This window comes from Carassius gibelio, chromosome B24 (assembly GCF_023724105.1).
Source record: "Carassius gibelio isolate Cgi1373 ecotype wild population from Czech Republic chromosome B24, carGib1.2-hapl.c, whole genome shotgun sequence".
Classification (NCBI taxonomy): domain Eukaryota; kingdom Metazoa; phylum Chordata; class Actinopteri; order Cypriniformes; family Cyprinidae; genus Carassius; species Carassius gibelio.
This window is the reverse complement of record NC_068419.1, coordinates 553642-576095: the sequence shown is the minus strand read 5'-3', so window position 1 is coordinate 576095 and position 22454 is coordinate 553642. Positions and strand designations below refer to the sequence as shown.

The window sequence follows — 22454 nt, the reverse complement described above, 5'->3', positions numbered from 1 at the left end:
CCTTGGTGACCATAGGAAGGAAGGAGAGTTTATTGTGTGTTAGGTACTTGCAGCATTTAAGCAGCTTGCTTGTAGGTTAGTAACCTGAAACACACAGTAGGGTCGTGGTTGGCTGGCCAGGAGGCTGTCGCCGGCGTCCGATGGGAGCACTCACATCGGACGGGTAAGCCTCGCTGGCCAAGGGTGGAAAAGGTCAGGTTGTCTAGCCAGGAGGCTCGGACCGACGTCCGATAGGAGCTTAGCTCCAGGAATCGAACGGGTAAACCTCTCTGGCTGAAGGACGGAAAAGGTTGTCCGGCCGGGAGGCTCTTACCTTCGTCCGACAGGAGCTTAGCTCCCGGATAGAACGGTTAAGCCTCGCTGGCCAAAGGACGGAAAAGGTAAGGTTGTCTAGCCGGGAAGCTCTCGCCTACGTTCAATGGGAGCCTTGACTCCATGCGTTGGGCGGGTAAACTTCTCCGTACGTAAGACGAAATGGAAAAGCAGGTAGCCGGGGGCTTTCACCTACGTCCGAAGGGAGTGTGAGCTCCTGGCAACGAACGGGTAAGCCTTGTTGGCCGCAGAATGGAAAAGGTGAGGTTGTCTGGCCGGGAGGCTCTCGTCGGCATCCGAAGGGAGCTCGTGCTCCTGTCATCGAAGAGAGAAGCCTCGCTGGTCATAGGATAGAAAAGGTTAGGTTATTTGGCCGGGAGTGTGCGGCTGGAGTCGGCGGTATTAATAGGAATTTACTCGTCGGTATTCAGTAGGGATGTGTCGCTGGGTTTTTTTTTTTTTTTTTTTTTTTTTTTTTTATTTATGACCGATGAGGGTTTGGTGGGCTTTCTTTATGTGAAACTGGTTTATTCTGATGTAGCTTTGGTATGCTTCTGAGGACCATCTTCCTAGAGTTTGGATCTGTTGGTTGGAGAGGCCTTTTTGTGCAGCTGAAGTTGCTGCCCCGATGCGGAATGAATGGGTGGAGAAATTGTTCGCTGGGATGCCTGATAATTGCAGGACGCATTTGAGGTGTTTTTGGAACCAGAAACGAGTGACTGGTTTTTTGGACTCGTCGGTGAATAGGGGTTCGTGTGGGGATTTTGCCTGGGAATTTCTAAGGTGTAAAAAGGCGAGGACGGATTGGTAAGGCTGGATTGGGGAGGGGAGATTGAAAATGTATATGAAATGGCCTTTGTTGGTTTGGTCTGTTTTGCTTTGTTTGATTAAATAAGCGATTGTTTCGTCATCTAGTATGGTTAGGTCTGACACGGTGGGGTTGATTTTAGGATTAAATTTGGAAGAGATCGTAAGCTCCGAGCACCTGAGAAAACCGAAAAAGGCAAGGATGAACATGGCGTCGAGCGTGTGGGCAATGCTGAGGGGTTGGTAATTTGTGCGGAGGGTGTGGATACATTTTGTGAGGATATCTAGCGTTATGGGTTTTCTGGTGTCTGGATGGGTGGGCTGGGATCGCTGGATCCCTTTGATTAGGAGGGAGGTTTGTGAATTATTTATTTCGGGTGAAGGAGCGCCGGTCATTAGTTTGTGAAAAAACTGGACTCCGCTCAGGTAGCTTTTTATAGATCCGACTTGGAGACCCTTGGTGCCGTTGAGGAACGAAATGAAAGAGGTGATGGAGAGTAGAGAAAAATCTGGGAAAGGGATGTTATAGGTGAGGTGAAATGACTTAAAGCACCTCCATGCAGTCACGTATGACTGGAGGGTTCTGGGAGAGACTGCTTGGAGAATAGAGTCCAGTGATGCTTCGAGGAGTGGTTTTAGAGGGTGAGTTACGGAAATATTAATTCTGAATAGTGAGGAACCGGAGTGGGGAATTGGTCCGCCTCTGGAGCCAGCGTCCTGAATTTCTGAAACAGAAAACAAGACAGGGAGTCAGCGATTTGGTTTTCTGTACCTGGGACGTGCTTTGCGCTAATTATGAATTGGTCGCATGCTGCGATCCATATAAGGCGTCTAAGGAGAGGCATGAGGGCGGGGGAGTGAGAACGGCCTTTGTTTATGCACTGAACTACGGCTTCGTTGTCGCAGTGCACTAAAATGCTTTTAGTTGTCCATTCATTGCCCCACAGGAAGGCTGCTACTACGAGGGGATAGAGCTCGAAAAGAGCTGAGGACTGGGTCGAGTCCTGCATCTGGGGGGGCCATGTGGACGCGAACCAACGGCCTTGGTAGAAACCCCCGAAACCAATTGAGGGAGCCGCGTCTGTAAACAGCTGCAAGTCGATGGGAGACGAGATTAAATTGTTGTAAAAAAAAGAAAGCCCGTTCCATTGTCTAAGGAACAGGATCCATAATTTAAGTTCGTCGCGGCATGCATGGGTTAGGGGGATGAGGTCCTCGAGCGCGTGAACTGATGATGCGAGTGTTAGAAGGTGCGCGATGAATGGGCGTCCTTGTGGAATTATGCGCATGGCGAAATTTAAATGCCCGAGCAGGGAAAGAAGTTCGCGTTTAGAACAACAAGGGCTGTCGAGGAGGGTGGATGAGACGAGAATTATTCTATCAATCTTTTCCTTTGGCAGGGAGAGCTGAAATTTAGCTGAGTCGAGGTAGATGCCGAGGAACTCTATGGTTGTGGCAGGACCCATGGTTTTTTCCTGAGCGATGGGAATCCCGAGCTCGGAAAAGACTTTTTGGACGGTGAGGATATGGGCGGCTGGGATAGCCTTGGGCGATGAAATGACCAGGAAGTCATCTAAGAGATGGATAATATGTGGGATTGCGTAATTGTTGGAAAGGATCCAGCAAATGGCTTCTGATAGCATATCAAAAATTTTGGGGCTGCTTTTGCATCCGAAGGTTAACCGGACGGCGAAATAGTATTTCTCGAGCCATCGTATCCCGAACAGGTGCCAAAAATCCGGATGGATGGGCATCACTTTGAAAGCAGAAGTGATGTCTATTTTTGCTAACCAGGCTCCTCGGCCCGCGATTTTAATCAGTTCGACTGCCTGATCTATGTCTTGGTATTTGAGTGAAAATTCGTCGAGGGGTATCAAACTATTGATGCTCGGGACTGTAGAATTATGCGGAGATGACAGGTCTACTATTAGGCGTTTCTTACCAGAAAATTTTCTCGTAGCCACTCCGATTGGGCTGACTCTGAACGTTTTGAAGGGGGGGGTATTGAAGGGCCCGATCATGAAGCCTGACTCGACTTCTTTTTTGATGAGGTTAGCTACTATATCGGGCTCTGCGAGGGCGGATTGGAGATTACGGCAGACGGTGTTTTGGGTAAGCTCGCAAACGACGCCCGGGTTAAAACCGTGTTTGAGGCCAGACAGGAGATAATTAGTAAATTCTTTGTCGGGATGGTGTGCTAGTTCAATGGTCATGCGAAAAATATTCACAGGAGTCGATAGGTAATTTTTAGATTTTTTATTTACGGCTTTATGCACGGGGCAAACTATGCGTGCATGAGCACCGCCACAGAACTTGCAGGAGTGTAGATAGCGGCAATGCTGTCTGATGCATTTCCCGTTGTTGAAGGCGATACATTGCTGTGTGCTTTCTTCTCCTGGTTGGGCTAGGCGTGAGTTTGCTGCGGTAACTGATTTTGGGACATAGCTGGTGGATTTTGCCGGGGGAGTAAGAGAGTGTTGGGTTGCGTCCGGGTTTATTTGTGGGCAGGTTGTGGTGGAGTGAGCCACGGACCTGCAGATTGCGCACAAAATGCTCCTACAGCCTAGGAATACGCGACTGTGCAAGTCGGAGTCGATCGCTCCCCAGTAAGGGCACTGGTTCCACTGAGCTATTCGGATGGCACATTTAGCGGAAAAAAGCTTGTGGTAAGTGTAGAAGTGCCCCCCTCCGTAGGACAACGCGAGTTCGGCTATTATAGACAAATAATCGTTTAGTTCGCGTCGCCTGTGGGGGAAGGCTGAGCAGATTATCTCGGTGTAGCGGTTGAATGCGATGGTGAATTCGGAGAAGGAGAGAAGTCGAGATGAAAGGGGATTTGGATTTTTTAGCGTGACTGAGAAGTCCCCGCAGTCTATTTGGCGGTTTGAATCGGATGTGGGCAGGAGAGAAAGGAGAGACGAGAGATCTACATCCGCACCTGCTAATATCTGTGCCCGAATGCTGTGGGTCACTTGGGGAGGTTCGAGGGCGACAGCGTTTGATGGGATGGGCATTGGTGTAGCAGTGAAGAGTGAATGGGGGGATTTCGCTTGGAGGAGGGTGGTGGCGACAACTGGGGGCGGAGCTGTGTTTGGCAGCGATTGCGGCCAAGCGCTTGCTTGAGCCGCGGGCCCGGAGTTTGAGGCCGCGGGTTGCGGGGCTGGGTTGGGCGGCCAGTATGGCCAGGCAGTTGCTTGGGCCGCGGGCCCGAAGCTGGGATGGGCTAAAGTCGGGGCTGTGTAAGGCGGCCAGTTCGGCCAAACGTTAGCATGAGCGGCGGGCTCGGAGCTCGGCAGAGCGGGAGGCGGGGCATTGTGTGACAGCCAGTTCGACCAAGCGCTAGTTTGGACCGCGGGCGCGAAGCTGGAGGAAGCGGGAGGCGGCGCTGTATGTGGCGAACTGTTCGGCCAAGCGCTTGCCTGGGCTGCGGTGTTGGTATAGAAAGTTCCGTATGGAGGGGCTGCGATGGGTGGAGGAGGCGGCCAGGAGCCTCCTTGGGCTTCGGCGCCCTGAGCTGTTGGAATTGGAGCCGCGGAAGGAGGCTGAGCTCCGGGCGACATAGCGAGCGCCCTTGCGGTTGGAACCGGGGCGCGGCCTAGGCTTGCTGAAGGCCTCTTGCTACGGCTTGATAGCCGCTGCGAGCTAGGTCTAGCGGCGGAGGATGGTGGAGTGCTTTGAGGCGAATTTTGAGGTACTCCTTTCTTTTGTCGTTTCTTTGGTACAGGGGTAGACTGGGGAGAAATGTTATTATTTAGATTTTTTGTATACAATTCATACAGTTCGGATTTGTTTAACTTGCTTGATGGTGTGATGTCGTTTTTGGACAGGGCCTGCCTCAGACTCGACACCGTCCATTTGTCGATTGGCGGAATCGTATGCCTGGCCGAGCGGTAGGAGGACGCGGGGGAGTCAGCCGCGGTTCTCGCCGGAGGCGGCAAAGGTAGGCCTAGGCGTCTTGGGAGGCGAGTAGCTGCTCGCGCCGTACCGCGCCCGCGGGTTGGAGCCTGGGGCTCGCCGGGAAGGGGTGGCCTTGGAGCCGGCTGGCTGCAGTGATGGGGCTGGGGAAGAGCTGGATGAGTCTTCTGACGAGGAATCTCGGTTTTGGGACATGGTGCATGCGGACCAAAATGCTGATAAACCGTCAATGGATAGAGGTAAGTCAGCGATATTTATACTGTGGGATTGATTACTTGATTGTGGTCCACCTGTGATGATTAGGCTAAGTATCTGACGCGCTCCTCCCGAATCTTCATAGATAATTACATTTAATTCTTGATATAAACAATTACATTTTCACTAGTTCAAATGTTTGAATTAGATTTCTACTAGTAACAATTCTAATTTTTGATATCAGTAATTACATTTAAATAGAAAAAATGATAATTCTTGATATCAATAATTTTTATTTTGGGAATGGCAATAGGTAAGCCGTAGGCTATTGACTTTTATTAATTCACAGGATATGAATACTTGATATCAGCAAATCAATTTTCACTAATTAAAATGTTAATTCTTGATATCAGGAATCGGATTTCTACTAGTAACAATGTTAATTCTTGATATCAACAATTACATTTTCACTAGTTAAAATTTCAATTCTTGATATCAGAAATTATATTTCAACTAGTAAAAACTATTATTCTTGATATCTGTAATTGTATTTTCACTAGTTAAATTTCACTAGTCACCATAGGCTGCCATTCAAATTTAATTGTTTAAATCATGAATTGATTTCTTACTAGTAGAAATTCCGATTTCACATATCAGAAATACAATTCTTACTTTGATATCAGTAATCACATGGTTACTAGTACAGACTTCTATTCTTGATATCAACAATTTAATTGTCACTAGTGACAATGTTCATTTCTGATATCATGAATGTGATTGTTACTAGTAATAAACCAATTTTTGATATCAGCAATTATATTGATATCAGTAATGCATTTTCATATATCACAAATAAGTGTTTTGATGATTCAGTGTTTCCCGTAAAAAAACATAAAACAGAAATGCAGCTGTGCCTCTTTAATTACTGAGCACATTTTTTTCCAATGACTCAGTCTTTACAGACTTGTCGCATCGTGTTTCTTTAACTGTCAAACACGTTTGCCATGACTGTATGTGCACTCTGGCCTTTGACAATTGATGCTGTGTGAACATGCAATTGAAAGAACTTCAACACCTGAGTATGTTTCCTAGATGGGTATCAGCTTATATATATATACAGTGGGTACGGTAAGTATTCAGACCTCCTTAAATTTTTCACTCTTGGTTATATTGCAGCCATTTATAAAAGTCATTTAAGTAAAAAAAAAAAAATTTTTCCCTCATTAATGTACACACAGCACCCCATACTGACAGAAAAACACAGAATTGTTGACATTTTTACAGATTTACAAAAAAAAAAAAGAAAGAAAAAAAAAAAAGAAATATCACACGGTGACTGCATACCAGGTTTTCGCTGAGAGGCCGAGCCAGAGACCCAGCAGTTCAGTGGTGGTACAGCAACAATGGTGAAGGGACATGATGTCTCCATTCCCTCCTTCAGGGAATGAGGGTTACCATACGTAACTGAGACATTCCCTTTCAGTCGGCCACTCTCAATGTCATGTCGATGACCAACGATTTGGGGTCCCTACAAAAGCACCATGGGTGCTGCCCCTTCCAGTGCCCTGTGCAAGCCGCCTGCACCCTAATAGGTGTAGGCCGGGGCTCAGAACAAGTACAGATATAGCATCCATTTAGAGGTATATGGAGAAATCGGAGGTGACTAAAACACTCTTGGGAAACACGGGTTCTAAGGCTATACCGTGGACTATACACATACGAATACCACTTAGGACTCAATATTGAACCCAGCCTTCCACTGTTCTCACAGATTCATCATGAAAGTCTGGCCCTGGATGTTCCGCCATGTCCAGCTGCCTAGGGTGATGGAGGATCTAAACAGGATCTACAGTACTGACACTCTGGAGCAGTTTTAGCAAGCCGACACTAACCAGGGCCTATCAGTGCCACTACCTGTTTGAGGTGAGAACACTCTAGGATACACTCTAAAAAACGCTGGGTTGTTTTTTCAACCCAACTGCTGGGTTGAGGCTGTTGGATAGGACTTTGGGATGTTTTAACCCAAGTTTGGGTTGAAAATAACTCTCTTTTTTAACCCAGCGGGGTGGGTTGAGGACGCGGACGTGAAGGAGAGCACGCACATCACGTCAAAATCGTACGTCTCCAGTGCGAGCAGCCGCCATTTTCTCAGCATGATACACTCTAAAAAACGCTGGGTTGTTTTTTCAACCCAACTGCTGGGTTGAGGCGGTTGGATAGGACTTTGGGATGTTTTAACCCAAGTTTGGGTTGAAAATAACTCTCTTTTTTAACCCAGCGGGGTGGGTTGAGGACGCGGACGTGAAGGAGAGCACGCACGTCACGTCAAAATCGTACGTCTCCAGTGCGAGCAGCCGCCATTTTCTCAGCGTGATAGAAGCGAGAAGCGAGTGAAAGACTATGGTAAGTAACGTTAAATATTCAAAATGTAAAGTTATCTTTTATTGTTTACCCGGTTGTATGAAAGGCGGAAGGTTTTATGAAAGGCGGAAACAAAGGAGCTTAACGTTATATATATATATAAAAAAAACGGACGCGGTTTTCGCCTCGGACACGGAGGTCTTAACTGCCTCATGTAACGTTACTGAACGGAGGATGTACTTTTAATATAACGTCTGTGAATGTATTTTGTCATATTTACATAAGATTTTACATTATCTGTTCTCTTTGAGGCGTTAACAGACGGTTATGGTCACGGTTACGTTCATGTGAATTTGTCTTTTTTTTTCGCGGTTAAACTGAATGTATGTTTGTCTCCTAAAGGAAACGGCATTGTGTAGTAAAGACTAGCATAATTATTTTGAGGCTGTTGAAGTGGTAACTGTTAAAAGTATGTTTTACATGTAATATTTCAGACTTGTCCAGCTCCTGTCTTCATTGTCCTCGCGCTGAGAGTTAAAGACACAGAAGCTGTTTGTGTGAGGAGTCACAGACCTGTGTGAGGATGAGGAGGAGGTGTTCTTCTGAAGAGAGGGACAGACGGTTTAAGGAGAGTAAACTTCAGAATAACATCAAGTTATCTTTATTTTTACTAAGACTAAAATAATGTGTGTGTGTTTTTTAGATGTTGAAATCCAGAGACAAGATAACTTCATTCTTTTGAGACTGATGTAAGTTAAATTATTATTACTTTTTTTTTTTTTTTAAATTAATGTTTCTGTTGTGTCCTGCCTGTTAACTTCACATTTTGATGCAAAAACAGTGTGATTTTATATATATATATATATATATATATATATATATATATATATATATATATATATATATATATATATATATATATATATATATATATATAATATATATGTATGTATGTATATGTTAATATTTTATTGAAACCATTGATGTCCCTCTTTGCAGAACTCAAACTAACTGGAGTTAAGGACACACAAGTCTGCTTTTGTGAGGAAGTGGTTTTCTCAGCTTCTTCTGAAGAGAGGGAAAGATAGTTTAAGGCAAGTAAACTTCATAATTTCATGTTATCAGTTGTTGTTGTGTTTTACTAAGAGTAAAATAATGTTTGTTTTTTGTTTTTGTAGATGTTAAAAGCAAGAGACATGGGAGAGCATCATTCCTTTGAGATTTTATGTAAGTTATTTTTAGAAAATAAATTTTTCTGTTGTCTCCTGCCAGTTTACTTCACATTTTGATGCAACAACAGTGTGATTACGTGCTCCTTTCATTAAGACCATTGATGTCTGTGTTTTTCATTGCAGAACTCAAACCAACTTTGGAGTTGTCTGATTTGGAGAGTCATCATTCTTGGTCTTCCCTCTTAAAGGTAAAGTTCACACAAAAAATCATTTACTTGCCCTCAAGTCATTCCAAACCTATAAGACTTTTGTCTGTCTTTACAACATAAATTAATATATTTTTAGTTTTCTCATAATATTTGTTAATCCATTTATAGTTTAGATAATCAGTATTTTCAAGCTTCATAAATATAGAGTTATTGTAGAAGTAAATTCTGATATTTATATATGAATACATCTTAAATTATATGATAGCAAACATGTATGTTCAAAATAAAATACTGGTCTCCCAGACCAGGAATGGAGGACACAAAAAGAGAATATTAAATATATTCATATGTTTTCCAAAAAATTAACAGATTTTGTATGAGTCTGGAAAAACATGAGGAGAGTAAATTATAAACATTTTAATTATTTGGTGAACTAACGGTTCGAAGAGCAGCCCTCCATGTACGTGAATATTGTGAGGTATGTGAATGTCATGACTGTTTTAATGTTTCAGTAAAGAAGCTTTCTGAAAGCAATATTTATTCAAACAGTATTGCATGTCCTCACACTAGTGCTGCCATATAGCATTCTGGAGCCCTGTGGTGGACTGAGACCTTAAACAACCACACAAAGTGTTGAAACTTTAAAACCGATTATTTACCTATCCTTACGGATGTGAATACACCTCTACCTGAAAATGGATAGTTTAATTAAATGTTTAATTTTTTCAAATGTGTTTCTCTTAGGCCACTGATGAAGAACAGGCGGTGACTGGGATGAATCCTGGTCAGAGAGGAGTTCTTTCCCCTAAACTGATGCAGCGGTGGTTTTAAAGGAGGACGCTGCCCTGGATGATGTAGAAGATGTCACATGCTGTGCTGATGGGGTTTCTTCATGATTACATCAGTTATGCTAAAGAGATCATGAAAATTGACTGTGATGCATGATCTGTATTCATGGACTATGAAACAAACTGTAAGTGTATAATTTGTTAAAAAAAAAAAAAAAGTTAAATGCTTTTTCTGTGTTGTTTAGTAGAAGAGTTTACACTCTGTCATTCATACACCTGCTCACATTCTTTCACACACACACACACACACACACACACACACACACACACATGCGTCTGTTAAATGTTATAATATCAAAGTTAATGTTGTGATTTATTTGTGTACTGTCATGCCAGAATAGTTGGGAAAAAACCTAACTAATTGTAAATTTATTGTAGGGGTTTTCGTATATTTTTATACAATATATATACAATTGAACAAAGTCCAATTTGATCTTAAGTTATATTCATCAAATGTTCAATGCTTTGTTTATGAACTCTGTAGCTGTTAATGCCATCCTTTTCTGCATTTCTTCTAACATGTTACTTTTTGACTTTTCTCTTGTTTTTAATAAATATTTTCCTTTTGGTAATTATTATTTGTGTGTAAAAGTGATATTTAAAATGAACAAAATTTGTAGGTTTAATGCCTAGCTCAATTTGGGTTAATTTTAACGTAGAAATGCATTGTTTCCCCACATGGCTGCACTCTGCGAGTTTATTTTCTGCCAGCAGGAGGCGCTAATAGCGGGAGAGGTAGGTTTCTCCGGTAACGGCTGCAGAGCGGTGCTGAGCTCACAAACGCTGCCTTATCAAGCACATGCGAAATGATATCGAACATTTTCTAAATACAGTAGTTTTCTTTCTGAAATACAGTGATAAAAAAACACCCGCTCTGTTTTTTTAAACCCTGCAATATAGTCATTTTAAACCATAAAAAAGGCAACCCAGCAGGCTGGGTTAAATATGATAACCCAACTGGTTGGGTTAAAACAACCCAGCGCTGGGTCCGTTCCTTTTTGACCCAGCGCTGGGTTGTCAAAATAACCCAAATTGGGTTGTTTTCAACCCAGCAGTTTTTAGAGTGTAGAAGCGAGAAGCGAGTGAAAGACTATGGTAAGTAAATATTCAAAATTTAAAGTTATCTTTTATTGTTTACCCGGTTGTATGAAAGGCGGAAGGTTTTATGAAAGGCGGAAACAAAGGAGCTTAACGTTATATATATAAAAACGGACGCGGTTTTCGCCTCAGACACGGAGGTCTTAACTGACTAATGTAACGTTACTGAACGGAGGATGTACTTTTAATATAACGTCTGTGAATGTATTATGTCATATTTAGATAAGATTTTACATTATCTGTACTTTTTGAGGCGTTAACAGACGGTTATGGTCACGGTTACGCTCACGGTTACGCTCATGTGAATTAGTCTTTTTTTTTTCGCGGTTAAACTGAATGTATGTTTGTCTCCTAAAGGAAACGGCATTGTGTAGTAAAGACTAGCATAATTATTTTGAGGCTGTTGAAGTGGTTACTGTTAAAAGTATGTTTTACATGTAATATTTCTTGTCCAGCTCCTGTCTTCATTGTCCTCGCGCTGAGAGTTAAAGACACAGAAGCTGTTTGTGTGAGGAGTCACAGACCTGTGTGAGGATGAGGAGGAGGTGTTCTTCTGAAGAGAGGGACAGACGGTTTAAGGAGAGTAAACTTCAGAATAACATCAAGTTATCTTTATTTTTACTAAGACTAAAATAATGTTTTTTTGTTTTTAGATGTTGAAATCCAGAGACAAGATAACTTCATTCTTTTGAGACTGATGTAAGTTAAGTTATTATTACTTTTTTTTTTTTTAATTAATGTTTCTGTTGTATCCTGCCTGTTAACTTCACATTTCTGTCTGTGTGTATATATATATATATATATATATATATATATATATATATATATATATATATATATATATATATATATATATATATATATATATATATATATATATAATATGTATATATATATGTATGTGTGTGTATATATATATGTATGTATATGTTAATATTTTATTGAAACCATTGATGTCCCTCTTTGCAGAACTCAAACTAACTGGAGTTAAGGACACACAAGTCTGCTTGTGTGAGGAGGTGGTTTTCTCAGCTTCTTCTGAAGAGAGGGAAAGATCGTTTAAGGCAAGTAAACTTCATAATTTCATGTTATCAGTTGTTGTTTTTTTACTAAGAGTAAAATAATGTTTGTTTTTTGTTTTTGTAGATGTTAAAAGCAAGAGACATGGGAGAGCATCATTCCTTTGAGATTTTATGTAAGTTATTTTTAGAAAATAAATTTTTCTGTTGTCTCCTGCCGGTTTACTTCACATTTTGATGCAACAACAGTGTGATTACGTGCTCATTTCATTAAGACCATTGATGTCTGTGTTTTTTATTGCAGAAATCAAACCAACTTTGGAGATTTGGAGAGTCATTATTCTTGGTCTTCGCTCGCCTAACCTGATTTTACCAAGTGAGACATGTTCCTGGGACAACATCGTTGTTGACCCTGGAACAACATTGTGATTAACCAATCAGATTTGAAGAACCAGTTTATAGATTTTGTGAAGTTTATGCTTAAAATCAGTGTTTGGTGCTTGTACATCAGTGTCATTTATCTATCATTTCCTCTGATTTTAGGGATTACTCATGGTTAAGGTTAGGTTTAGGTGTAGGGATATGGTTAAGAATATATTTTTGGAGTAAAATGTTGTTCCAGGGTCAACAAAATATGTTGACCTAGGAACACATCGGACTTGGCAAAATCAGGACGTGCTCTTAGCTCTTAGAGGTAAAGTTCACACAAAAAATCATTTACTTGCCCTCAAGTCATTCCAAACCTATAAGACTTTTGTCTGTCTTTACAACATAAATTAATATATTTTTAGTTTTCTCATAATATTTGTTAATCCATTTATAGTTTAGATAATCAGTATTTTCAAGCTTCATAAATATAGAGTTATTGTAGAAGTAAATTCTGATATTTATATATGAATACATCTTAAATTATATGATAGCAAACATGTATGTTCAAAATAAAATACTGGTCTCCCAGACCAGGAATGGAGGACACAAAAAGAGAATATTAAATGTATTCATATGTTTTCCAAAAAATGAGCAGAGTTTGTATGAGTCTGGAAAAACATGGGGAGAGTAAATTATGAACATTTTAATTATTTGGTGAACTAACGGTTTGAAGAGCAGCCCTCCATGTACATGAATATTGTGAGGTATGTGAATGTCATGTCTGTTTTAATGTTTCAGTAAAGAAGCTTTCTGAAAGCAATATTTATTCAAACAATATCGCATGTCCTCACACTAGTGCTGCTATTATAGCCTCCAGGAGCGCTGTGGTGGACAGAGACATTAAACAACCGCACAAAGTGTTGAAACTTTAAAACCGATTATTTACCTATCCTTACGGATGTGAATACACCTCTACCTGAAAATGGATAGTTTAATTAAATGTTAAAATGTTTTTCAAATGTGTTTCTCTTAGGCCACTGATGAAGAACAGGCGGTGACTGGGATGAATCCTGGTCAGAGAGGAGAATCTTCTTTCCCCTAAACTGATGCAGCGGTGGTTTTAAAGAAGGACGCTGCCCTGGATGATGTAGAAGATGTCACATGCTGTGCTGATGGGGCTTCTTCATGATTACATCAGTTATGCTAAAGAGATCATGAAAATTGACCGTGATGCATGATCTGTGTTCATGGAATATGAAACAAACTGTAAGTGTATAATTTGTTAAAAAAAAAAAAGTTAAATGCTTTTTCTGTGTTGTTTAGTAGATGAGTTTACACTCTGTCATTCATACACCTGCTCACATTCTTTCACACACACACACACACACACATGCGTCTGTTAAATGTTATAATATCAAAGTTAATGTTGTGATTTATTTGTGTACTGTCATGCCAGAATAGTTGGAAAAAACCTAACTAATTGTAAATTTATTGTATGTGTTTTCGTATATTTTTATACAATATATACAATTGAACAAAGTCCAATTTGATCTTAAGTTATATTCATCAAATGTTCAATGCTTTGTTTATGAACTCTGTAGCTGTTAATGCCATCCTTTTCTGCATTTCTTCTAACATGTTACTTTTTGACTTTTCTCTTGTTTTTAATAAATATTTTGCTTTTGATAATTATTATTTGTGTGTAAAAGTGATATTTAAAATTAACAACATTTGTAGGTTTAATGCCTAGCTCAATTTGGGTTAATTTTAACATAGAAATGCATTGTTTCCCCACATGGCTGCACTCTGCGAGTTTATTTTCTGCCAGCAGGAGGCGCTAAGAGCGGGAGAGGTAGGTTTCTCCAGTAACGGCTGCAGAGCGGTGCTGAGCTCACAAACGCTGCCTTATCAAGCACATGCGAAATGATATCGAACATTTTCTAAATACAGTAGTTTTCCTTCTGAAATAGAGTGATAAAAAAACACCCACTCTGGTTTTTGAAACCCTGCAATATAGTCATTTTAAACAATAAAAAGGCAACCCAGCAGGCTGGGTTAAATATGATAACCCAACTGGTTGGGTTAAAATAACCCAGCGCTGGGTCTACAAATATCTGTCAGTGAGGCGCAACAAGCCAGCACCCAGGAGGATGCAACAATTCTAGTTGAGTGAGCTCACAACCTGAACACGGGCAGTGCACATCCTGTGCCTGATAACCCAGGCTTATGGCATCCACAATCCAGTGGGCCATCCTCTGGGTAGAGACAGAATTGCCCTTCTGCTGGCCACCGTAACAGGCAAAGAGCTGGTCTGAGGTCCTGAAGCTTTGTGTCTGGTCTACGTTGCATCTAAATGCTTGGATGGGACAGAACAAAGCCAGGGCTGGGTCTGCCACCTCCAGGGGCAGTGCTTGCAGTTTCACCACTTGGCCTTTGAAGGGTGTAGTGGGAACCTTGGGCACATAGCCAGGCCGGGGCCTCAAGATTACCTGGGAGTTAGCCGGACCAAATTCTAGGCATGAATCGTCGGCCGAAAATGCATTCAGGTCCCCTACCTTGATGGAGGCAAGTGCAAGCAGTTTTCAATGAAAGAAAATTTTGCTCAACTAAATGCTAAGGATCGGATGGGCCCTGCTGTCGTGATTTTATCACTAGAGTCAGGTCCCAAGAGGGTACAGAGGGGGGCTGGGAAGGATTTAACCTCCTGGCCCCTCAAAGGAACCTGATGATGAGGTCATGCTTAGCTAAAGACTTCCCATTCATGTGGTCACGGTATGCAGCAGTAGTGGCTACCTGGACTTTGAGGGTGGAGGGAGACAACCTTCGCTCCAGCCCTTGCTGCAGAAAGGAAAGCACGACCGCAATCGGCATCTTCTGGGTCCCACTCGGTGAGAAGAACACCACTTGCCGAACAGGTTCCACTTCAAGGTGTAAGCGTATCTCGTAGATGGTGCTCTTGCTGAAGTGATGGTGTTCACTACCTCTTGGTCTAGGTCACCTAGAACCTCTGCATCCTATCCAGGGTCCAGAGATGGAGTTTCCAAATGTTTGGATGTGGGTGGCAAATTGTGCCACACTAAGGCACCACTAGTAATATTTGCTCCTCGTTCTCCCAAACTTCGCACAGTGTCCTAGGGGAAATGCATATTTGCATAGGCCCTGTGGCCAAATATGTGCCAGTCTGTCCATGCTTAGTGTCCCCTCAATAGAAGAAATAGAACAAAAAGCAGTGAGAGGCCTCTGGAGAAGCAAACATGTCTACCTGAGTGTCTCCGAACCATCTCCAAATCAGCTGGACCATCAGATGATAGAGTCATCATTCTTCTGGGGAGGTGGTGGTCAAGTTGCGACATGCGACGTTATGCAATGTTAAAAACGTAAATGTTTAAAAATGTGGAAACCATTCCACATGCATCACAACATCTCCTGACTCCATTATCAACTCTGAAGCACATGCTGATTGATGGATTAGCATTACTCAACACTACTTACTACCTTCCAACAACACTACTGTACATTCAATGAAGGTAAAATAGTAAAAAAAAACATAATTCATTTAAATGGAATTGGTATTGAAACCTAAAAATGTGTATACTGTTATATATGTTGAATTTTGACAATGCCAACCTTTAAATGAAGTTATAGTAAGTAATAAACAGGATTGAGCATTGAGTAGTTAAGTATTGTGCATTTTTCCTTACCACTATTTTTTTAATAGAATGAAGAAATTCCTTGCAGATTGGTTCTTTTCAAAACCAGAACCTTTTCTGAATAAAAACAGGTTCTCAGTTCCCAACCCTAATAATAATATACTGTAAAGGCCTCGAATGAAGATGAGGTTTAAAGCAATATTTTATTAAATCAAGCAAATTCACAGAAATATTGCCGCTTATAAACAAAGAGCTTGAAAATGGTTCTAATGCAACATGTAATCCAAGTGCTGTGAGCAGCTTTGCACAAGTGTTCTGATGGTTAAGTGTTTCCCGTAAAGGATGTCACAAACCAGATCACATAAATTCCGGTATGCCATTTTTTCCAATGAAATTCAACAGACTTGTCACATCGTGTCTTCAACTGCCGAACACACGTTTCCCACGACTGTATGTGCACTCAGGCCTTTGATAACTGTGCACTTTCGTTTTGTCTGACTGTACATGTACCAGCACCGTGCAGCACCTGTCGCCACGTAATTACATTATATTTGCCCCATATTGTCATTCAATTTTTTTTTACGATCACTATGACAATTTTTTCAATACTTATAACAATTTACCTAAACTCTTAACCAGTGCTTTAAGTGGGCCTGAACGCACCGGTACTCAGTACCGCCACTTCCAAATATAGCTCTTGAGCGTACCGCCACTTCTCCGTGCGCCCAGAACGTGCTTTTAGCGTACCGGTACGCTTGGACATCTGTTTTAATAGAGGTTTTAATCCTTTGCCTGCGCTGCCGCTTTTCAGAGCGCCCTTCACAATGCAAGCTTCCTCGTCTCACCGAGAGCAGAGACTACATTACCCATACACCCTTGAGTTTTACAAGTGAAAAGCGCATGCGTCGTGACAGTCCCGAAATCTAAACTGTTTTCCCGAATCTGGCCCTATTTGTCCCGAAAATTACACTAAAGCAAGATCTTGAGTAGTTATTGTCTGATAAACATTAAAAACTGTCTGCGGAGGTTGAGTCGTTCTGCAAACAGCCCACGCCGGCTGCTCATTGGATGCAGCATCGGTTTTCTAAGTTAAAAAAAAAATACCGTAGGCGGCTAGGCACGAATTTAGATATTCATTTATCGAATTAATCTATATCCACAAAGACAATACGACCTTTATGTCCCCTTTTTCTTTTAAAGGCTTGATGAAGAGAGCGCAAGTTGCTGCAGCTGCGAGGAGGACAGCGATGCACGCGTACAGGAGTGATTGACAGTTCGTGGCACTGTGTACAAAAAAATAAGTTTAAGCTCATTAGTGTTAGCGTTACAGAAAGGTCTGAGTTACGCACTGTTACAACAGTCATTGTTTTTTTTTTCTTTTTACAATGACATTTGAGTTCATGATTTTAATGTTGTTGTTTTTTATGTGGCAGACTAAAGAGTAATGACAGACGGTTGATCTTTGAATAAAAATGTGTTTAGTTAAGGTTTGAAATTCATTATCTTTTATTATAGGCTACGAAGTCTAATATTATAAGCCCCCCATCCCGTCACCCAAGACCGCAGACAGCCCCCTGAAATACACCTACAACACACTACTGACAAAACAGTTAATTTCATGCTCAAAATCACGCATTGCAAACAAAACTCCTACACTAATTTTCTAATAACAATAATACACTAACACAATACACTACATCTACCAAAACAATGCATGTCTCAATTTAAAATTATTATTCCTAAACACTAACACATTCTCTTTCATCAGGAACATTTAGTCAATCATATCACAATATCATAAAAACGCTTACATCAAATAGAATTACAGAACCTGCATTATTTTAGGTGTCAGGTCTGACATTATACAATAGACAGTATATTGCTTTATCATAGATTGTGTTTTACACTACAGGTTCTTTTTCTTTTTGGGTTTAGTAAATGCATGTATTTTGTTTATTTTGCTGCAGAAATTCAATGCAAAATTTGAATGACCCACATGTAAATGAGCTCGCATGTAGCTACTGCGGAGTTAGTGTTCCGGCTAGGACGGGAATATGCTTTTCATGTAAATACAGTCATTGTTACAAGGATCTTTTATTGTCACGTGGAGGGATACTTGTTGTAAGGCATGCAGATAAATGCTTCTAATTGACAGCCTATAACTGTGCAAGGGGGTGTGTATTTTTACAGTGCATATCTACCTAAACTTTAGGAAGTAAGTAGCCTACATGTTATTTCTTACAAAGTCTTACACCAACCACTAGAGCTACAAGGAGGGAAGGAGAGTAAGTTTATCTTAGCACATTTTGTTTAACCGGAGCTTGTGTGGAAGATGTGAGGCTATGCCATCAGCAGTGGAGAGTGTGTACTGTAGGGAGGTTGACGCCTCTTGGTCCCTTGTCCAAAACCTAGATCCCCATAAGACATTACCTGCCCCACACTCCATCCAGGGTTTGAAGCATCCCTTTGAGCATGGCCCTCTCCAAGCCAGCAGACCAGAGTAGGTTTTGAGCAAAATACTTCACACTGCAATTTAAAGAACCAGCTTTTCTACACCAAAATAGTAAATCCGGTTAATCAGGTTTTTAAACTCAGTGGTTTCCATATACTTACTATAAAAACAACTTTGGTGTTGTGTAGTACAGTAGAATATCAGCCAACAGGACATTACTTTGAAAACATGGTATGATCAAAATGTAATTATGTCCCAATCTCCACCACAGGCAGTTCCGAAACAAGAGCATACAGGCAGGTTGTCCGCTGGGCGTACGGAGTACTAGGCAGGAACATTAGGAAAGCCCTACCTTCATGTGTTGTGTCAGCAATAAAGAGGCAGTTTGCAGAGGAGGGACAAACATACAAAGGTTTCCAGTGGCCCCTCTTGGAAGACGATTAATACATTCATAGTGAAACAAACTGTACTGGTAAAATTGATCTTTCATTACATGTTAAAACATGAGTGTCGTGCGAGATGGAGGCTGACTGCCTCATCCTTGACAACCTTCTGGACGGAAGAGGTGGGGGGGGGGGGGGTGCAGCAGAAGACAAGAAGATAGCACTGCTTTCTTGTAGGGCCTGTGGTGACTTGCAGTATTCCTCTACCAGAGAGACCATAAGATTTGTTGTGTATCCTTGAGGAGAGAAAGGTTAGAACAAATTTAGTAACATGGTTGACTCACAAAAAAAGATAGATTCACATTAAAAAGATATTGAAAAACTAAGTGAAACTACTAACCGTAAGATGGTTTCTCCTTGATGGGGTGGACTACCCAGCCACCTTTACGAAACTGTGGGTAGCGAACGGCGTAGCGTGCCTCACCCTCACTGGTTCGAGCTATATCTCTGTTGCCATTACTATTGAAATGTAGGGCTGCCAAGAGAAGTCTGTAGGAGATAAGTAGATAGAACATTAGCTCTCCAAAGCTTACCAAATGCTGTGAAATGCAATAGAAATACATGACATTAATGTTTCAGTTCAAATGGGTCTAAGACAATGACTCATCTTTGCAATATTTTTTTGCAAACGATATGTAATGCTGTTATCAATCAATAACATTTTGGTCTGCTATACAAGACTGCATTTGTTTTTTAGCCATATTCATTTTGTCATCACTTACCTGCTACAAAAGTACAATTGTATTGCAATATCCTGAAACTGAATTTTTTTTTTTTTAAATTTTATTAGTATCGATACTCTTAAGTGATAACACTACCTGCTGTACCATGTAATGGCCCAAAGTTATCAGAGCAGACACTTGCATATCTTGGTCAGTTGAGAAATAAGACATTACCTGCTTGACTTGAAAGTTCCTTCTGGGTGCATTATGTGCCCTGGGTTTCCCCACAGCATGCAGGGCAAACCGTGAACAAGGACAGTAACTGCCTCTGGCAAACAATGAACTTGTCAACAGCATTGAAAACAAGAAAACGAAAACACACATTAATTCTGACTAATTTTGGATCAAATGCTTCACCTCTTCTCTCACATATTGTGCAGAGTGCAACATTCAGAGTCAGACCAAGACTCTGTGCTCTCCCACCAAAGGCATGATGATCGATTTTGGTCCAACAGGATCTTTAAAAATATTTAACATGAATAGTTATATGAAACTGTGATGAAATGGTAAAAATCACAAAATAGTTTGCTATTTAGCTCTAAAGAATGATATCAAACAATTAGATATGAGTGAGAAAACTAACTTCTCAGTTGTCAGCAAGAAGTGAGCATTATAAGGTAAAGTCCCAGAGATGTTGTTTTCGCCTTTTTCCCATTCTTTTGTTGTGACTTTTATTTTATTATTATGTTCTCTATTTCTCTTTTATAATAAAAACATGTTTTGCAGAAAAATTAGCACATGCTTAGGGTCAGCCATCTTGTATATTATTTCTGTACCCATAATGCACAGCACTGGAAGAAGACAGGTTCTCAAAAAGAAACAGTATGAACACAAAGAGGTCTGAGATCCCACGAATGCTGAAGTGGACCAACAAAGTATCCGAGTCCTCTTTCAGGAATTCCGATAGTGTGAACACAAAGAGAACTGGGTCCTTTTTTGCTTGGTCCACCTCTTGGTCCACTTAAAGGGGTCTGGGTTTAGTTATTTTATAGAGGACTCAAGTGTGAAAACACCCTTGGTCTCAGATGAAAGTCCATTTGATGTTGCAACATGACATAAAGGTATGTCTGCACAAGTATTCAAAACATCAGTCAAAAGAACAACATCAGAGACCTTTTACCACCCATAGAAGAACACCATACTTTAGAACAGTGGCTCTCAATTTCAGTTCTTGTGACCCCACTGCTCTGCACTTTTTGTATGTACAGGTATCTCTTGTCACTTCAGACATCTGTTTGGCAAGTGCCCTGCGAAGTGGACATTACAGGGTATTCCATCATGATTCCAGTTTGAAGGGAGCATATATTTTCCATTAAAAGGACATTAAAGTGTGCAAGACGTGAATTTAGAGAGGTACATTATGTCACACTTTTCTAGTAAGTTTTATCTGGGTGTGAAGACACTGCAAGCCATGGCATAGGACAAATCAATGAATGAATGTTCAGAAGTGAAATAAACCTTTTGTCCAGTGCTCAGGGAGTAGTAAGCAATGAACTGAGAGAGACTGTCAACAGGCTTTGCACCATCAGAATATGGCAACCTCTTTTTCTGATGCATAAACATGGATGCCACATCATGAACAACTTTACACAGTTAGCATGTACAAATTTTAAGGTGCTTATTCGACCTGACATGCAATAGTAATAGCAGCGTCAGTTGGTCAGATAGTTCCAAAAGAAAATCTTCTTCTTTCACCTTTTTTTTAGTGGCAGTTGGCAAAAGGCGTATTGGTGTACAATACTTCCACTTAAATTCGGACTTAAAATCCTCTACTGTCTGGCCAGCTTCAGACCAGTGGGGCTCAAACTCAATTCCTGGAAGCAATCAAACACACACACACCTGATCAACACAACCCAAATCAAACACATCCGATCCAGCTAATTAAGACCTTCAAGATTACTAAAAACCTCCAAGCAGGTGTAAGTTAAAGCTGGTTGGAGCTAAACTTTGCAGATCTATGGCCCTCCAGGGGTGTATTTCAGAAAGGAGGGTTAACTTACCGTGAACTAGACCCTGAACTCTTGCACTCTAAAAAATGCTGGGTTGTTTCAACCCAACTTTGGGTCAAATATGGACTAACCCATGAACAAAAGAAGAAGAAAGAAACAGCTTGGTGCACTTTTTCTTAGTGTGCGTTTCTATAGTGACTCGTCGATTCATCACTTTGTTGAGAATGTCTTGAGTCTTAACCAGGAACGTACTCTGAGTTGAATTTACTTTCTCCCGGATGCATTTTTGGAACCACATACCTCGAGTAAGCAAGGTTTGGGGTTAATCAACCATGGTTAGTGCATATTGCCACCTAATTGATGGCTGTTAATCTTTTATCCTTGAGAATGTGAATTATATTGTTTGTTTTATGCTAATTATACATTAAGTCATATCAGATATGTATTTTGATTTAGAATTTAGACATTATAGAAAATGCCACTCCATGTGTGAGATACAACATGTAATCAATAAAATATATAAATATATATATAAGTTAAACATTACCTTGTCATAGTGTTTTATAATTTATACATACCTCTTAATACATAATTTATAGATAACTCTTATATATGGCAATACAATAAATAATCATATAAGAATAATATATTACCTTATTTATTACTTTTATTAGAGCTTCCTCATTAACATATATATATATATATATACATATACAAATAGGATATATTACATATTGTAATATTATATTATGTTGTGCGCTATCCGTCACGCCCACCGAAGGCTTGCTGAAGTGAACTAGCCCTGGATCATAGCCTGCTCCGGAGCAGGTTAAGTTCAGAGAGTGAGTTGCTATGACTACTAACATACCCTGAAAGTTACCTGCGTTTTTGGAATTTGCTTTCTGGAATACCCCCCAGGAATATAGTTTGAG

At 40.8% G+C, this 22454-nt stretch overlaps 4 long non-coding RNA genes across 5 annotated transcripts; 3 read left to right on the top strand and 1 right to left on the bottom strand.

The window, feature by feature from the left end:
* Positions 1-7397: 7397 nt before the first annotated feature.
* Positions 7398-11981, top strand: LOC128012949 (uncharacterized). 2 transcript variants are annotated; one of them, XR_008183219.1, is made up of 3 exons: positions 7398-7632; positions 8085-8339; positions 8590-8684. It is a non-coding gene; the product is annotated as an uncharacterized LOC128012949 (long non-coding RNA). The 2 variants fall into 2 exon arrangements; XR_008183218.1 differs by lacking the exon at positions 8590-8684 and adding an exon at positions 11887-11981 and having other exon boundaries at positions 7399-7632.
* Positions 8767-10001, top strand: LOC128012952 (uncharacterized). The gene is made up of 3 exons (XR_008183222.1): positions 8767-8817; positions 8946-9010; positions 9716-10001. It is a non-coding gene; the product is annotated as an uncharacterized LOC128012952 (long non-coding RNA).
* Positions 9954-13931, bottom strand: LOC128012951 (uncharacterized). Its single transcript, XR_008183221.1, has 2 exons — positions 13778-13931; positions 9954-10172 (listed from the first exon to the last, which is right to left on the bottom strand). It is a non-coding gene; the product is annotated as an uncharacterized LOC128012951 (long non-coding RNA).
* LOC128012950 (uncharacterized) lies at positions 12062-13990 on the top strand. The gene is made up of 3 exons (XR_008183220.1): positions 12062-12112; positions 12241-12312; positions 13339-13990. It is a non-coding gene; the product is annotated as an uncharacterized LOC128012950 (long non-coding RNA).
* Positions 13991-22454: the final 8464 nt, after the last annotated feature.